Consider the following 18666-nt stretch of genomic DNA (forward strand, 5'->3'; position numbering starts at 1 on the left):
TGATGTAACATTTGAATCATACCTATCAGAATTCCCTGAGGAGTTTGTCAAAAACACAGATTCCTAGGCTGACAAAAACTCGCTCAACCAGAATGTTCACAATCCATGCATCGGAATACTGAATAATGTCTTCAAGTGACTCTGAAGTCTGAGAACTATTGTTATACATGAAGAAATAGCTGACTACATAGAATTACCCACATTTTTTACCCTCTCTCTTTTTCATTTGGCTTTTCTTCTTTTCTTTTCTCCACTTGATCTGCTAAAATGACATCTTCAAAGTTGGGCTACACCTTTCATCAGTAGAATTACAGCACTGCGGGGTAAATCTAAAATAAATTAAATTTGTGGCCTAAGGTATGAAGCCTTATTTTTCTTGTTTCATTGAATTTATGTTTCTTATGTTTCCAAATAGGAAATTCATTTGGTTGTTTTGTAGATTAGCGTACTTGTACTTACAGGATATCATATTTTAGTGATTGGAGAAATTGTCTACACTGGGCTTTGAAGAATTCTTTCCTCCAAGAGAATGAAGATTATTTAGTGACAGTTGAATTAGGGTATCTGAAACGATCAGTGTCTGAAAAGAAAAAAAGTGTACTTGTCAAAAGATGAACTTGTTTCAAATTTTAAAGAAAACTACAACCAAGTCAGAACAGCATAAAAGGAAAAGTACAAGACAATAGTAATAAAATAATGTGTGCTGGAAAACTGTTCTCTGGGGCACAAATGGGCAAAAGCTTCAAACTCCCCCATATTTTAGCCCAGTAATAAGTGACTAACGTTCACATGCCCAGCACAATTCAAGCTAACCTAGTGCTGATTTTATGCAGTACACATCAGATGAGTAGGTTGAAATAATTAATAGTTCCTAAATTTCTACCTAAAATTACAATAAATGAAAACCTTATATACTGGAAAATTTGTTTCAACACAGAGGATAAACTCAAGAAAACTACTAAATAGCTAAACGTGCATTATACTATATATTGTATTAACCATGATAATTTTCTTAAGAATATTCAGAAAATTTTCTTAAGAATAATCCCTAGAGCTGATTTTCAATGACTAAGAGAAATAACATAAAAGCAATTTTGGGGCTGGCCCAGTGGCATAATGGTTAAGTTCACATGTTCCACTTCGGCAGCCCAGGGTTCACAGGTTCGGATCCCTGGCAGGGACCTAGCATAACCTGTCAGGCCACACTGTGGCGGTGTCCCACATAAAATAGAGGAAGATTGGCACAGATGTTAGCTCAGCAACAGTCTTCCTCAAGCAAAAAGAGGAAGATTGGCAATAAATGTTAGCTCAGGGCCAATCTTCCTCACCAAAAAAAAAGAAAAAAGTAATTTTGTGTAGACCTAAGTAAAACAATTGATGGCTGAACAAAATCATTATATTTAATTCTCAATTATGGTTAACAACAATAAAAGACCTTGTCATGACCACTCTCCTTCTTCATGGTTGGCATTATCCTTTTAGATTTTCTGGATACTTACTTTAACTACTCACTTTATTTTGTCTCTTTTGATATGACTTACATATTCTTGTAATTATATAGGTCCCAATCAGCCTTTTTGGAATCCTTTATATCTGTACTATCATGAACAATGGTCATTGGATGTTCATAAATACTTAATGTCTATTGAGCTCATTTCTTAATCTATGCTAATTAGGCATATGGAAATGACATAAAGAAATCTGCATGTCAGTTTCTTTACTCTTAAAATAAAGGTGTTTATCCCTTTCATCTGTAACTTTCCTTCCAATTAAAAAAACACACAACTCTATGGGGTGGTTTGTGCCATGACTGAAACAGCACAGATTGTCGGAAATTTCCTCTTTATATTGAGAATAAAGCTGGTCAACCATGATTCTTATTCTTTCTGGGGCATACTCAACAGGATCTTTTCAGACATAACTGAGAGAAATCCATGTCAAACTGATTTTAGCAAATAGAGAATTTACTGCCTCACAAAACTGACACAGCTCGAACCAGGTGCTCAAATGGTATAATCAGAGTTATGTCCCTCTCCATATTTCTACTTCATTTTCCTCTGCATTGCTGTTGTTTTGAGAAAGCTGTCTCCAAATGATGACAATGATGCCAAGCAGCAGTTCTAGCCGAATAGCCTAGTGCTTTATCAACCCCAACAAAAAGACATCGCCTCTTCTCCAAAGCTTCCTGCAAAAGTCTGAGAATTAGTCTCATTGTCTTGTACCCACTTTTTATTATTAATGGCTGCAAGATGAGGAAATGGGGCTTATAAAAAAGTTGAGTTGTTTCCTTGTGACTGAAGCCCTGACTGGTAACTTGCCATATTTCTAGTCTTCGGAAAACCAGAGGCCTCGGGCTTGCGCTTCTCAGTTCTATATCCTCCCCCAGAACTCACACACTGCTCTTGAACCTCCAGTCTAACAAAATGTCTTTCTTTAAAGGTACAAACAACACTCAAACACACACTCTCACACATCCACAGAGTAAAAGGAGGAGAACTGAAGGACAGTCTGCTGTCTGTGGTAAGCACTTTAAGCTCAATGAGATGTTTAGAATCTCCCTGCTGTGCTCTCTCCTGTCCTTCTGTTCTCATCCCATTGTCCTCTGCCTGTGAGCAGGTTATTTTTAGAGTTCACTAAGTCACTAAACTTGGAGAAACTTTCAAAACTTCCTTATATTTTATCCATATAATACATCATAAAAATTAGATGGAGGTTTTTTTGTACCTTCTTTGTTGCTATGTCTTATTTAAGACCCTGACCACCATACCACTTCACCTACTGAACAATCAACAAATGCTGACCCAGCCACTGATTCTGTGGCACACCCTGGGCCAGAGCTAAAGTTCAACAGAACACATTCTTCTGGGTCACTTAACAGCTGAGTATTGTGAAGTACAAAGATGATTTACTTCTTATGCATTCTCCTGGTAATGTAGATGCAACCTGTCACTATGACTCTATAACAGGTATTCAGAAATAGAAGTAATCCTAGAAAACAAAAACCTAAACTAAATTAGGACAGGAAATATCAGCATTCTGCAGCTTAAACTAATTTTCAAATAGATGGATCCATACTTTAAAAATTAATTATGAAACATGTTTAAGAGACTGTGCATATTGCCTTACTTCCAGATTACACTATGGAAAGGGGGAGAAAGAGTAACAGTACATTGCAGAAGCCCAGCAAACACCACCACAGCCAGCTGATCAAGGTCAACATCATCAATGATAAGTTACACTGATAGCATGTACTCTGGACAGGATATGATGAGAATGTCACTTTACCTCTGTGGCCTTCCTCCCCCAAAAACCCACAACCACAGAATAGTCATGAGAAAAATATCAGATAAGTCCCAGTTGAGGAAGAGCCTACAAAATACTTAATCAGTACTTTTTTTACGTCAAGGGTATCAAAAACAAGGAAAATTTAAGAAATTGTCATAGAGGAAAAGAGTCTATGGAGACATAACGACTGACTATAATATGGAATCCTGGATAGGACGCGGAACAGGAAAAAAGACATTAAGTGAAAACTATGAAAATACAAATTCAGTATGGATTTTAGTTAGTAATAATGTACCGGTTCATTAATTTGCATGGTGACACGTGTACTATGTTCAGGAAGATGTTAATAATAGGAGAATCTGAGTGTGGGATATATGGGAAACTCTGTATTATCTTCGGAATTTTTTGTGAATCTAGAATGTGTCCAAAACAAAAAGCTTATTTTTTAACAAAAATCATGGTTAACAATTAAGGAAGAGAGAAGAAACCATTTGTTTCAAGTTCAGAATACCAAGGAAAACTCAGAAAGTTCATCGTCACAAAAACTTATGCATTACCTTTTGTCAGAATATGGGGTGAAATCAAGGTCCAAAAGTTATGACATAAAATTTAGATATAGTATGGTGAAATTCTGAAAGATAGTCCCTAAATCATGATAGTTGTATCCAAAGAATGTAAGAAAATTCAAATGACATAAGGATGTATTTATCGAATTCATTTTTAATGAAGTCCATTCGTCATCTATTAGAAATAGCCTGCGGACATCGTGCTTTCTACGCAAGGGAACATGCAAGATAACTGTAAAAGTGCTCCATGGATCAATTGATTGACTTTTGCATAAACAATAGACTTGATGTCTAGTCTTTATTTAATGTCTAATAAAATATGGCACTACAGGCAAGATATGTGAAAGATAACCAGATCTTTTTATTTTAATGGAAGATTTCCTACTCAATCTTCAAGAGAAGTTAACTCTGTTAACACTTTAAGTTTGGGAATATCAAATAAAACTATTTGATCATTAAGTTCACTTACAAATACAACATAAAAAGGAAGATTTTCCCTAAGTCAACCTCCAGCACATAGATTAAGTGTTAACAGGGACAGAGAAAATTAAGTAACCTCTGAATTCCTTTATAATCTGCAAAGTTCCCAAGGTGTCATTGTTGACTTCATTATTTTTATTGTTTTCTATATCTAGGTTATGACTGAGAGAGAAAATTCTTAATATCAGGGATGACTGATAGTGTCTCTAGGTTCTCTCAAGGACCTGCAAACTAAACAGTATAAATATTTTAAAAATGATATTTAAAATATATAAAAATGTAAACGATTGAAAATAGGCCATTATCTTACACCATACACATCTTACACATACATTGAATATATGACCTGAAACCACAAAACTCCTGAAAGAAAACATAGGCAGTATGCTCTTCGACATCAGTCTTAGTAGTATCTTTTTGAACATCATGTCTCCCCAGGCAAGGGAAACAAAAGAAAAAATGAACAAATAGAACTATACCAAACTAAAAAGTTTCTGCGCAGCAAAGGAAACATCAACAAAATGAAAGACAACCTAACAACTGGAAGAAGAAATTTGCAAATCATGTATCTGATAAGGGGTTAATATCCAAATATATATAAGGAACTCAAACAACTCAACAACAACAACAAAAAAAACAATTAAAAAATGGGCAAAAGATCTGAACAGACATTTTTCTGAAGAAGATATACAGATTGCCAACAGGCACATGAAAAGATGTTCAACATCACTAATTATTAGGGAAATGCAAATCAAAACACAATGAGATATCACCTCATGCCTGTATTCACAATAGCCATTATTAAAAAAACTAGAAATAATAGTGTTGTAGAGGATGTGGAGAAAAGGGAATCCTCATGCATTGCTGGTGGGAATGTAAACAGACACTACGGAAAACAGTATGGAGACTCCTCAAAAAATTAAAAATATAATTATCATGTGATCCAGCTAGTCCACTTCTAGGTACTTATCCAGGGACATGAAAACACTAATTCAAAAAGATATTTGCACCCTTATGTTCGCTGCAGCATTATTCACAATAGCCAAGACTTGAAAACAACCTAAGTGCCCATCAATGAATGAATGGATAAAGAAGATGTGGTATATATATATATATATATATATACACAATGGAATACTACTCAGCCATAAAAAGAAGATGAAATCTTTCCATTTGAGACAACAGGATGGACCTTGAGGGTATTATGCTAAGTGAAACAGACAGAAGTTCAGATACCATATGATTTCACTCATGTGAAAGATAAACAACAACAACATCAACAGCAAACAAACACAGAGATACTGAGAACAGACTAGTGGCTACCAGAGGGGAGGGGGGGGCGCAAAACGAGTAAAAGAGCACATGTGTACGGTGACAGATGCCAATTAGTCTTTGAGTGGTGAACACGATGTAGTCTACACAGAAACTGAAATATAATGATATACACCTGAAATATATATAATGTTCTAAACCAATGTTACCTCAATAAAAACATCTAAATAAGTAAATAAATAAAAATGGTTATGTCTGTGCTTTTTAAGGGAAATGAATTAATACTTTAATTTTGGTGTTTAGTAAAACTGTGTAGTGCTTAATTGGCAGTTCATCAACGGCTTCCACTAGTCTGTTGAGAATTTTTTCCCTGTGGGAAGCAGAAACATGCGGAGCAGGCATTCCTTTGGGGCTGTTCCTCCTCTAATATGATTGCATGCAAGAAAAAAGATGAGTACCAATAATTTAGAGCACATTAATATTTGATTTATGACCAGTAAATAACCGGAAAACACAGCAGAAAAGAAAGCAATTATTTAATTTTAAGGCAAAATAAATCAAATCAACATTACAATGAGAAGTGAAATCTCCCATCAGTCTTAGCATATGGAAGTAAATGTCTTGACTGGTAACCTGTATTGCTAATTGTCTTTGTAGGTTTGCAAATGCAGCTATTCTTTCAAATACTAATTCTTTTTTTTTTTTTTTTTTTTTTGCTGAGGAAGACTCACTCGGAGCTAACATCCATTGCCAATCTTCCTCTTTTTTCTTGAGGAAGACTCACCCTGAGCTAACATCTGTGCCAACCTTCCTCTGTTTTGTATGTGGGTTCCATCACTGCATGGCTGCTGATGAGTGGTGTAGGTCCATGCCCAGGAGCCGAACCCTGGCTGCTGAAGTAGACTGTGCCAAACTTAACCAGTAGGCCATGGGGCCAGCCCCTCAAATATTAATTCTTTAAATAAATAATCCACGCTATATTAACAGAGTCATTTAAAACTGAGGCTGATAAAGAATGAATCCTGGTTATCAACATTTAGCAATAACAAAATTACATTAGTTAGGGGAAGTAATGTTAACTGCCGTATCAGATCTACTCCCAAGTTTCAGTGGATTAACACATAGAAGTTTATTTCTCATTCACCTAAAGCGCCATCATGCTTCCTGATTGGTAACTAGACTTTTTTGCAATTCTTTAGGGTCCCTAGTTCTATACTTTTTTGAGCTAGCATTCAGAGGCATTTCATTCACCTGTAGATGGAAAATAAAATATATAATCCCATGTGGGGGATTTATATGGCCCAGGCCTAAACATGGCACACATCATTTTCTCTCAGATTTCATTGGCTAGATCTCAATCACATGATCATACCTAACTTCAAGAAAGGCTGAGATATTTAGTCTAGTTGCGTATCCAAAAAAGAGGGGATTCCGGCATTCTCCTATTTGCCATACAAATAAAGAATTATTTTTAAAGGCCTTAACTATGTCATTATAGAGTGGAGTTGTTTGACTGCAAATTGGCCTCACTTATCCCACTCCCACTAACTATGCGCTTGCAAAGCAATTTTGTAGCTTTTCTCATTAAGAGGTAAATATATGTCCCAACCTCGTAAATCTCTGTAGCATGTGGTGGAAGTGACAATGTGCCAGTTCTGAGCCTATTCCTCAAGAATGGTGACATGTTTTTGCTTATCCTTTTGGAAAGTGGCCCAGCCACCACAAAGGGAAGCCTAGTTTGGCCTGCTGGATGATGAGAGACCTTGTAGATGAGAAACAAGGTCTCCTAGCCAACAGCCAGCTAACCTCCAGAAGCATAGCTACCTAACGAACCTAGCAGATGGCACCAGATGCATGAAGAATTCCAGATAAGACCAGAAAAATCTCCCAGATGAGGCCAGTCTAAATTGTTGGCTGAATGGCAAAATCACTAGCTAAACAAATAGTTTGGAGATTGCTAGATAGCAATAAATAACTACTACATATAAATCCTGAAACATGAATATTAATTCACACACAAACATGCTTATAAAGTTGTTTTGTTGAAATACTGAGAAAAGTGGAGAAGTGTATGATACTAATTTATAAGAATAGAAATATTTAATATTCTTTTTAAAGTGAATGAAGTTGATTTTAATTTTCAACCTAATAAATTTGCCCTTCGCAATCTTGCCAGGTATGGCCAACCAGCAAGGAGACAAATCTTTGTACTAATATAGCTGTTCTTCAACGGAAATAATTTACTTATTACTTCCCATTCTTCATTATTCTATACAACGTGTTCATGAAACATATGACAAATATATTGCCTCCTATAAATCTTTTAAAGCAAAAAGGCATTGAAAAGTGTGCTGCCTAAAAACAATTAATGAAAAAAAGAGCTAGTGTGCAAAAGAAACACAGCTTCATGGCTTTTGGTTAAGTATGTTAGCATTTCTTCTTACTTCAGAAGTTTGATTTTGCCCATTTTTCTCTCAAACATTCATTGGAAGTATTCATTATTAGCTACTTCAGAATACTATTAGCATCCTATTGTGATAACCTGTGCCTTCACATCGAAAGGGTTGTAAAAGAGAATGCCAGATTTTGACAGATTTAAAAGCTGCATGACTTGGCAATGTTCTGCTTTGTTCTCAAATCTTTCACTCTGGCCCAGATTCCAGGACACACAGGACAACTTATAAGTTCAACATCTGACCACTAACAGGAAATGCACGCAGTCCCTGTGGTGTTCCATGATTCCCTCTGGGCCATTTCCTGCTGAGAGAATTCTAATGTACTTTGACTGGAGGAATGTAACGTTTCTTTCTTTACTATGATTTTTTTGGGGGGAGGGATGGAGAGGAAATTGACTGTTTTCAAAAAGAAATTCGAATTTAAAAATTTAATCAATGCATGAGAATTCTGACTAAATACTAATGAAATGTTAATAGTTTTTAAATAGTGTTCATATTTCAGAAGATAGACTATGGCAAATTCCTATCTTTTCAGGTTTTTCCCTCAAATTGCTTTTTCATTATTTTTTAATTCACACTCAAATGCACATGAACACTTCAAAATCCTTTATTTTCTCTATAATCAGTTGTACAAATGTAAAGTTTTGTATGCAGAATCGTCAAAGAATTGTATCATATTACAGTAGAGACAGAAGGAGGTGGAAAGGAGGTGACAGCCACAGTAGAAATCACAAATCAATATTAGCTTTCCCAAACCACAAATTCTGTGACTATTCAAAAGAGAGTTAAAAAAAACTAAATTCATAGATGTTGCCACCCATCAATTTATAACCTGATTGAAATATAGGAACAAAATCAAATACATGCATTATCACACAAACCATAACAATATTTACATGGGACAGGTAGAGTCACTGGCTGGAAGACTGCTTTTCTTTGTCCCTGTTAGTCTGCCTGAACATGGATGGAAACAAAGTTCTAGTGCAACAAATGAGAGGTGTATCTGGTAAATCCTAACAGTAGTGTGGCATTCCTAGAAATACAAAACTAAAACACAAAGAACTGCTAAATAACATTGCCTCGGGGATTCGATTGGCAGCAATTCTGCCTTATGAAAGTAACTTTAAAAGTTAATTTAAAAGTCCCAACACACAATTTTATTCAATACTCAACATAGTAGAAATAAAACCTATTTCTACTCAGTTACAGTTATTTGATACTATGCGGGCTTATGTGACTAAACATTGACTTATTATATCCTAATAAAAGAATGGGAATATCACTTTCTTTTTACAATGGATGTTTAAGTTGTAGTTATGTTCCTGTCATTTCCTACAGCATAAGTAAAAATAACAATTTTCTCCATATAATGGCATGTAAAAGATGCCTAGTAGCATTGTTCTGTTACAAGACATAAACTTCAATGTAAAATAATACAAATGAGAGGATCATAAAGGAAAATTTTAAAAATTACCTATTAAGTGATAGACTTGGGGGAAGCATTTTTATTTGTAAGAAACACATGCCTCAATTGCCAAGTCAAACCATATCAGATCAAACATACTAGACTAATTGGTCAGTGAGCACATGCTGACCTCCTCTACCATGTACCATTTAGCACTCTGCCGAAGGCTCTGTGCAAGAACCATGAGATGGGCCTGCTCTCAAGGTCTGTGTGATCTTATGAATAACATAAAAATCAATAAAGGAACTATTCGAGTGCTAAATCATAAAGCATTAACAATGTGTTATCGGAATTTGGGATTTCAGCTAAAGTGATTAAAAACATTTTTTCCTTTTGATTCAACCAAGAAAAAGAAAAAGGGTATTGTTACTTCAGTCAGAAAACTGCCAGGAAACTGATTACCACACTCAAATATAGCATTTGAGTAGAGTTCAATGAAGGGTCTATTTAGAATGGTATGAGTAAGATTAAGGAAATCCATTAAGGGACAATGCAATATTCTAGAGCTAGAAACAGAGGGTGGCATTACCACTTCCATTGGCAAGGGAAGGGAACAGCAGTTAACCAGTAAAGAAAAGTGGGCATAGTTGTAGGAGAGAACTACATATTAAGAACTTGTGGTCATAAAAAGACAGTAGGAAAAGTTTTGTGACACTGCTCTCATTCCTACTGGAATTTCTCATTTGTCAAATACGCAGGAAGCTAGGGGACAAGAAAGATTGTTTTGATTCAAAAAGGTCAGCCTCAGGGCTGGCCCTGTGGCATAGTGGTTAAGTCTGGCATGCTCTGCTTCAGGAGCCCAGGTTCACGGGTTCAGTTCTTGGGCACAGACCCAAACCACTTGTCAAGCCATGCTGTGGTGGCAACCCACATATAAAATAGAGGAAGATTGGAACAAGTGTTAGCTTAGGGCTACTCTTCCTGAAGCAAAAGAGAAAAAAGGAAGATTGGAAACAGATGTTAGCTCAGAGTGAATCTTCCTCACTCAGAGAAAAAAAAAATTAGCATCCCAGGATGGACAAAGGTAGAGAGTGGATATAGAGGGGAAAATAGATAATATACAACATAGGTATGAATGTGGATTATAAAAGCACCTTAATGTTGGAGGCCTTCTAATTTAAAATCATAAAAAACATCACCTTGAGTTCTTTTTCATAAACAAGATAAATGTGAGCCAAATTATTCACTAATAATAAAGAAAAATTATATTACCAGCATCAACGAAACCCTAGTCTACCCCTTCCTGATCACAGCCATAACCCCAATCCTTATTTTGAGTTAATTTCTTTGTTAGTTTTTCAATTGTTACTATTTATGTACATATCCTTAAATAACATAGTTTAGCTTTGCTTGCTCTAGAAATGTTTATGAATTAAATCAGATCACTTGTATTCTCTTGTGTCTGGCTTCTTGTGCTCAACATTTTGTTTATAAGATTCATCCAGGTTATTGCATGTAGTTATAATTTAGTTATTTTCATTTTTGGAAATGACTCAGTATCTTATAATTTATGTATTTATTTATAGATATGTGAGTTGTTTCTGCCTTTTAGCTATCATGAAAAATGCCACTCTGAACATTTTTGCATATATATCTTGATGAATATTTGCATAAGTTTCCCCAGAGTATAAGTCCTAGGTCATAGAGTTTGCATAGCTTTGTCTTTGTCAGATGATGCAAGCTATTTTCTAAAGGAGTTGGCGACATATATACTTCTACCAAGAATGCATGAGAGTTCCCACTACTTCACATCCAAACCAATGTGTAAAACCAGGGCTCTCTGAATCCAAAAGCAAAGGTCTCACCACTCACCACCATGACACTCTGATGGGAGAGCACTCTCCATCTCAGGGCAAGATTTCACCAACCTGACCTGCTTCTAGATTCTGGTTCCTTCCTATATTTAGTCCTGCTGTATTCATTTGTTTTGCTTTTTCTCATCTGACTCTCTTGGTCTTAATCCCTACTTGTAAAGATCTATAGAATTTGAAAAACCCTTTTTCCACACAGAAACTCCCACAGTGCCCTAACTTTCTCAAGCCCCTTTTCTCTAAACCTACTCTGTTTTGTTCTGCTTTTGAGCTAATTCCTTAAAGTCAGTATGACACTTGAAATGATTTTATAAGTAGTGAATTTATCTTCAATTTTTTCCCACCGTTCTCTTCCACTACCTCTGTTTCTCTGTAATCCCATAGATCCCCCAAGGGGCCCATTTACTAACTCTTAAATGTCTAAGATGATGTACATCACACGTTAAGGTTTGCCCTCCTTGTCCAGCTCATCCAGTTGTGCTAGAGTAGCTGCCTCAACTGACAAACAGCTCCCACGCTACCTCTACCACCCATGCTAGTTAGGTGGAACAAACGACTGAGTTACTTTATTTTCAAATCATGTGCTCGAAAGGTAGCCCTTGAGCCAAACCGAGCCAAATGTTTTACGTTACCACTAAATGTTATGATTAGACCAAGGAGTGAGCAGGAGACCTAATCGAGTCAGTGAATTTGCCAAGAGTTTTTGAACCAGAATCGGTAGGTACGTTATGTTTTTCTTCTAGTAAGGAAACCCTGAGAATGCAAATTACAAATACAGGTGGCCATATACCCAACATGTAAAAAATTTTACCCACAGAAGAGAGAATGAAACTAATCTGAAAAAAGAAGCAGAAATCAACTAGGGATAGAGAATCCTAAGTGTTGATTCTCTAGTTTCAGTTGCTGTGGTTGCAGAACTGTCCTGGTTTCCCGCCTTTTTAGATATTTGCTATTGCCCATTTTCTGTATATTCTAGGAGCTTCCCTATAACCGAAAGCTGGTTTGCATTAACTTTCAGTTGCTTGCAACCAAAAGTCCTGATGGGTTTACCAGTGCTCTGGTCCACAGCCTCCTCTCCATTCTAGATGCTCTATGATTATTATTTGCCATATATTCCTTTCTTCATTTCTTCCTTTCTTTATTCTTAATTGAAAGAATATGTTTAGATCATTTATGCTGTTAATGGATTTAAATAGGTTTATTCTTTTCAGATTTCTTTGCATTTTAACACAGAGCAATGACTGAAACTTAAAGGTCCATAATTTTTAGTATAATACAAAGACCTTCTGGGATCAGATGGCCTAGTATCTGAGTCCAGCTTTGCCCTTACCAGCCACGGTTACCTGGAAAATTTACTTGCCTCTCTGATAAAAATGATTGCGATAACACATGTCCTGCTTACTTTATCAGTTTCGAAATACAGTTCGTGAAATAAATTTTAAGATTCTAAATCTCATAGAAATATTATCTTAAAATTTTATATTGTGCTAATTCCCTGTTGTATTTCAGACAACGATAAAATGATGAGGAACATATTTTAGGGAAGATAGCTTTCTGTTTCCCTCTAAATGTCACTAAATGTAAGTGACTAAAGCATCTTCTATCTTTCAAAGTTAGCACTGGGAACAGAAACTGATCTGGGTCTTATTTTAGAAGAGTCAGAAAATTTGTGAACCTACATGGACTATTATTGGTATTGTCACTGAATAGTTACCCCAAGGAACTCAAGGATGGGTTTGGATATTTTAACTGTTTATCCAAATTGTTCTTTTCCCTTTTGTTATGTTGAGGAGATGTAATCACCAACCTCCCTGAAACAGACCAAGCCTCACCATGAGCTATGCCTATGACCTTTGCCTTATTTTTAATGCTAAGATCTCTCCAGAAGGAGCTTAGGCCTTATTACCATAACCTGCAGTGTAAGTGGAAGCATGTTTTCCAGCTGAGCTTGTGCAAGCAAATACCCCCCTCTCCCTTTTGAATATTCATTCCCGATCTGAAACAAATGTCTCTGCTTCCCTTTGTTCGAGAACGCCATGACTTTGGAAATGATTCCTCATGGTCTCCTATTTGCTGCAAATACACTTTACTTTGTGAGACAACTACTTCTGATGTAGAGTCTGATTTAACTCACCAGGAGGGAACCAACTTCAGTTTCAGTAACAGTTATTGCATCAAGGTCTGTGCTCTGAGTTCAAAGGACAACGACACAGATGTAGAAAATTTATATGGTATCTTGCAAACTCAGTTTTAATTTTCTCTTTCAGTCAAGAAATATTCATTTTATCATATTTAGATGAAAGATGGATAAACTGTTATACTAAGAAAATAAAATAAAGTAACACTAATTATTGACTGTACTAAAATATGACACTTTTAAAATTAAAGAAAAACCAAATTATAATCAGATAGGAAAGTTATGATAAGAGTGTGAAAGCTCATTTGAGTCTACAATTTTTCAAATGTCTAATTTTTCCCTGAGGTCACAAGCATGTTCCATCTTGTGAGTGAAACAACAGGACTGACCTGTCCTGACACTGTCAAAACACTAAAGGTTGCATAAGTTGAACTCTCAAAGCCTCTCGTGACTTCATTAGCCACTTTTTGTTCTCTACTGTCAAAAACTCAAGAAGGTAATTCACACCATTGTGTCGTTCCAGGTTATACCCATGACACGGAATTAGGCTTTCTTTGTGTTTGCAATAGTGCTTTAGGGTAACATTAGCCTTTCTTTTCCTTTTCTGCTGCATTGGTGGTGACTTAGTGTTTGTTATTGTTTGAATGTCAGGTGGAAATAAGGCAGCTAAGGACAGAGAAAATGAGATTAGAAAATAAAAACAGCACCACTTCCTGGGAGTTCTACTGTCCTGTTGCAAAGTGAGGAGCAAATCCACCAGCTGCCAGAGAACAAAGAACTGTCACATGTACCCTCGGTAATGAAGAGCTCTTCTTTCCCCTTAGATTCACCAGGCAAGCTCAATGTCCATTGTAGGTATATCACTATTATGATGAAAGCTTTTAGGAGGTTTAGCCTAAGGGGACATCAATTGTTGTCCATGAAAACAGAGACCCAGTGGGTGTGTTTACATCTTTAAATAGGTTTTACTGCTTCAATTTCCTTTTGTTAACTTCCCACAGATCTCAGAGTCAGAGACACATTAAGAATGTCAATTTCCTTTCATACATGCTGATCAATCACTTCAACCAATTTAACAATTGATACTGACAACAAAAACTGAAACAGTAATTCACATCACTGCAAAGATGCCCCCCCAAAATTGTATTATGCCATGTCCAAGTGTTCATTGTGCGTGTGAGTACGTGTGTATGTATGTGAACATAGGTAGATTATATACCTATATTTAATGCATGTTATCTATCTGCATATATACTTATTATAGGTCAATATGGCTAAATTATTTTTCACTTGAGAATTTTACATGAAGCAAAGAAATTAAATGAGAAACAATTTAAAAACAAACAGATATTTAAAGGTTTTTTATATCACAGTAACTATGTTGTCCACTGAATATTTTACATACTGAATGAAAGCATGGACTGCACATTTAAATATGCTTCACAGAGACCAAAGTATCCAGGCAAATTAAAGTACAGAGAACAATATGCGCCTACAATTGGGAATCAACATGACACAGTTAAAAACTTGAAGGAGTCTATGTATGTTGGAGTAGAGAGGGAACCAAATTACTGAGGACAGGGTAAACATGTTAAGAATTTTTGCTTTTAATTTTATCTGAAAATCAACAGTATGTGGATCATAGATCTGAGAGCTGTAAGAAAACAAGAAAGGAAAGGATGCACGGAGGGCGGGTGACAATACCAGACCAATTTTGACCATTGACAAGATTGCTACTGCACAAAATTGGGGTTTTCTTGCCCAATGTGCATTAATAAAGCCAATTAATTATGGCATCAGCTTTTGAGAAAATAAATCAGCTTTATTCTGCGACACTTATCTGAAGGGAGATAGGGGGTGTGTGCCCTCAGATCTGTCTCTCCAATGCAGTATTTGGGGCCAAATTTAAGAGGATAGGGACAACAGGGTGGCATGAAGAAATGCTGGTGGAACAGGTTTTGATTGGTGGGCTTCAAGCATTTATAGTAAGGTTCTAAACACTTACGGTAAAATGGGGAAGGAATTTTAACACCAGATCTTCTTGAATGATGGACCCCTCGCTTCTGGTAAGAGTCTGACTTTTAAGTTCCAGTCAAGTCCTAGTCCTTTGGTTCCATAGAGAGGAGAATCCTTGGTTCCATGGTCATTTCAGGTGAAGATTTCTTCTTCTGTACATGCTCTACCTATGTGACTTGGCAAATTTTCTGAAAGACAATTTCTTAATCACTCTGTTGATAGGAGATGGAGTCTGTTCACATAGGCTCTAAATAGGCCCATGGTTACAAGATGAAGAATCTGAACCTCAGCCTTCTGTTTTAAGCCTGAGATCTGGAACTAAAAGGGAACTAGGATGGTCCCTTGTCCACATCACCCCCTTTCATCCAGGTAGACAATCTCTCTAGAATAAAGTATTCTCAGCTGGGTCCTCTTGATTTCCATAGATTAAAAACAAATCTAATATTAGATAAAACACAAATAACTAAGCCATATGAATACGAATCAGCAGAAAATAAACACAGATTTGACTCACAAGGACATAAAATATTGGAATTATCAAATATAAAATATCAAATATTTATGAATGAAATATTTAAGGAAAAAAGGATAGAATCACAAAAACAAGCAAGCAATAAGAGATTTTAAAAAATGATTGAGTACATATTAAGAAAAATGTAATTTGAAAAATGGAAAATATTGAGTAAAACAGAAAGTTACACATAGCTATAGAAAAAAAGCAAAAAAGATAAATTTAAAGAATCCAATCAGAATATAGCAAAGAGAGGCAAGAAAATGAGAACTCAGGAGGACACATGAAAGAGAATGAGAAGAGGTAGCATATGTCTAAGCGGAGTCTCAGAAGGAGAAAACAAAGAGAACAGAGCAGAGATTATGTTTATATTTCAAGGATAATGTCTGAAGATTTTCCAGAAATGATAAAAATATGAATCCTGATATAAAAAAGAACAGCAGATAAGAAGCAGAATTTTATGAGACAAATAAGGAGAGAGAGAAGGAGAGAGGGGAGAGAGACATATCAATGCACAACTAGCCTCAGTCCATGCAGACAGATGGAAAGCTTCTCCTACCGAGAAGGATAGTTCGATCAACAACATATGTCTTAACGTCATCAATGGAAGCCAGAGGACAGTGGAAAAAAATCTCTTCTAAATGCTAATAGGGGAAAATAAAAGACTGTCAAATTTGACTTATAACTTCCAGAAATAGGGCAAAAATAAGTTAATTTATTTTTAGATTAAAAAGCACAGAAGATTTTATCATCAACCAATCCTCGCCATGGCAAACTTATGAGGCATGTATTATGAAAAACTATTATCCCAAATGTCTGAAAGCAGAAAAGAATAATGAGCCAAGGAACAGGTAGACACATAGATAAATGCATTTCTTTCCTCAAAATACATGTTGAATATCTGCTATGTAGCAGAAAGAGTTCTAAAGGAAAGAAAACCACAAAATTTGCATTTTCGGAACTTGCATTCTAGTAAGGGGAAACAGAAAATAATAAACATGGTAAATATATAACCTATACAATTTGCTTTAAATAAAACAAATATTATCCACATAAAATAATAATAATGTCAAATTTACGAGGTTAAAATGAATTTAAAATACTACACCAGTATATATGTCAGGAGGAGATTGAACAGTATTTAAGTTTTCTAAGGCCTTTGCATCTTTCAAAGGGTAAAATTAATATCTAATAAATTTGAGAGTTTGTTAAGTACACATGATAAGATACGAAGTTTAACTGTGGAATGATTAATATTAAGTGTAAAACTGCCAAACCAGCAAAGGGACAAATAGAATAAGAACCTACAAGCATTCAAAAAACAAACAAACTATAGCTGAGATCCAGGTGAAAAATTTAACTACCTTATCAAGGGTGGTGATAGCCAGGATGGGAAAAATTGAACAAATTCTAGAAATATTTAGGTAAAAGAATGATGGAAGAGAGTGATGGACTGTGATGTGAAGGGAGAAGGCGAGGGAAGAATCAAGGAAAAAACCCTGGTTTCTGTCCTGAGGTTTGAGGTAGATGGTGGTGCCACTTGTTAGGACAAAATAAGCAACTGAAAGAGGAAGTTGATGATTTTCACTTTGCTTTGGTTATTCCACTTTCACTGTCAATGAGACATTCACATAAACTGCGTACATTACATGTGCAGATAGTGCGTCTGAAACTCATGAAAAGTACGGAGGCTTGAGTTATGAATTTGGCATCTAAATTTGTGGCACAATATGCATCTCTTACCCTAATCCTCCCACTACCACGACAGTTTTCTGTCCTGTTCTTCTATTTCTGTTTACTTTCTTATTTTCCTGTTTATTCTTCCCTTCTCCATTCAACTCCTTTCCTTAATATCACCTCAGCAAAGCAGCAGTTGCAGGGGCACTACTGGTTAAAATGGGTGGAAATACTCATTACTGAGCTTGGTAAAATTTATAAAAATGTAAAATGCACACATCATTGGATCCAGTAATTACACTTTTAAGAAGCCATCTTAAAAAATTCACACATGGAAGCAAATATGTATGCATAAAACTGTTCATGTTGGATTTGTTCATAATAGCTAACGTTGAGAAAAAGCCGACTTCCATGGGTAAAGGATTGGTTAAATGCTTTGGGTGCATAGGTACAGAGGAATAGTATGTAGCCACTTAAAAAAAAATTGAGAAGCAACTTCAGGATTTCAGATTTTATTGGTCACATATCTGCTATCAATCATGCTAAGCAAGCAAAAAATAAAACCTTGAATCTATTCATTGAAAATGTGTCTTTGGTCTCTTTAAGTTCAGAGAGAGTTTTTTGGTTTTGGCAATCTAGATAGGCTTCTATTGAATTTGTCGTTTGCTTTCTATAAAATAAATCTTTGATAAAATACTATGCCTTTAAACTACAAACTTTAGTGAAGACCAAAATAATTTGATTCAAAATTTATCAATTTGAAACACTGGAACATTTTCCTTCTAGTTATCCCATGCTTTGCTATTACTCGGCCTTTAGCGTTTAATCAAACTGCAAGAAGCTACATATTCATGAACACACTTTGAATGAACTACTAATGGAAATTATTGTAAACTGTTTACAGTTTTGTAAATGTGTTTTGGTTCTATCTTTTTATCATATTTGGCTCACCATCTCTGATAAAGTCACCATGCTGGCTTTCTCCAATTT

Source organism: Equus quagga, chromosome 11 (genome assembly GCF_021613505.1).
Source record: "Equus quagga isolate Etosha38 chromosome 11, UCLA_HA_Equagga_1.0, whole genome shotgun sequence".
NCBI classification, from domain to species: Eukaryota; Metazoa; Chordata; class Mammalia; order Perissodactyla; family Equidae; genus Equus; species Equus quagga.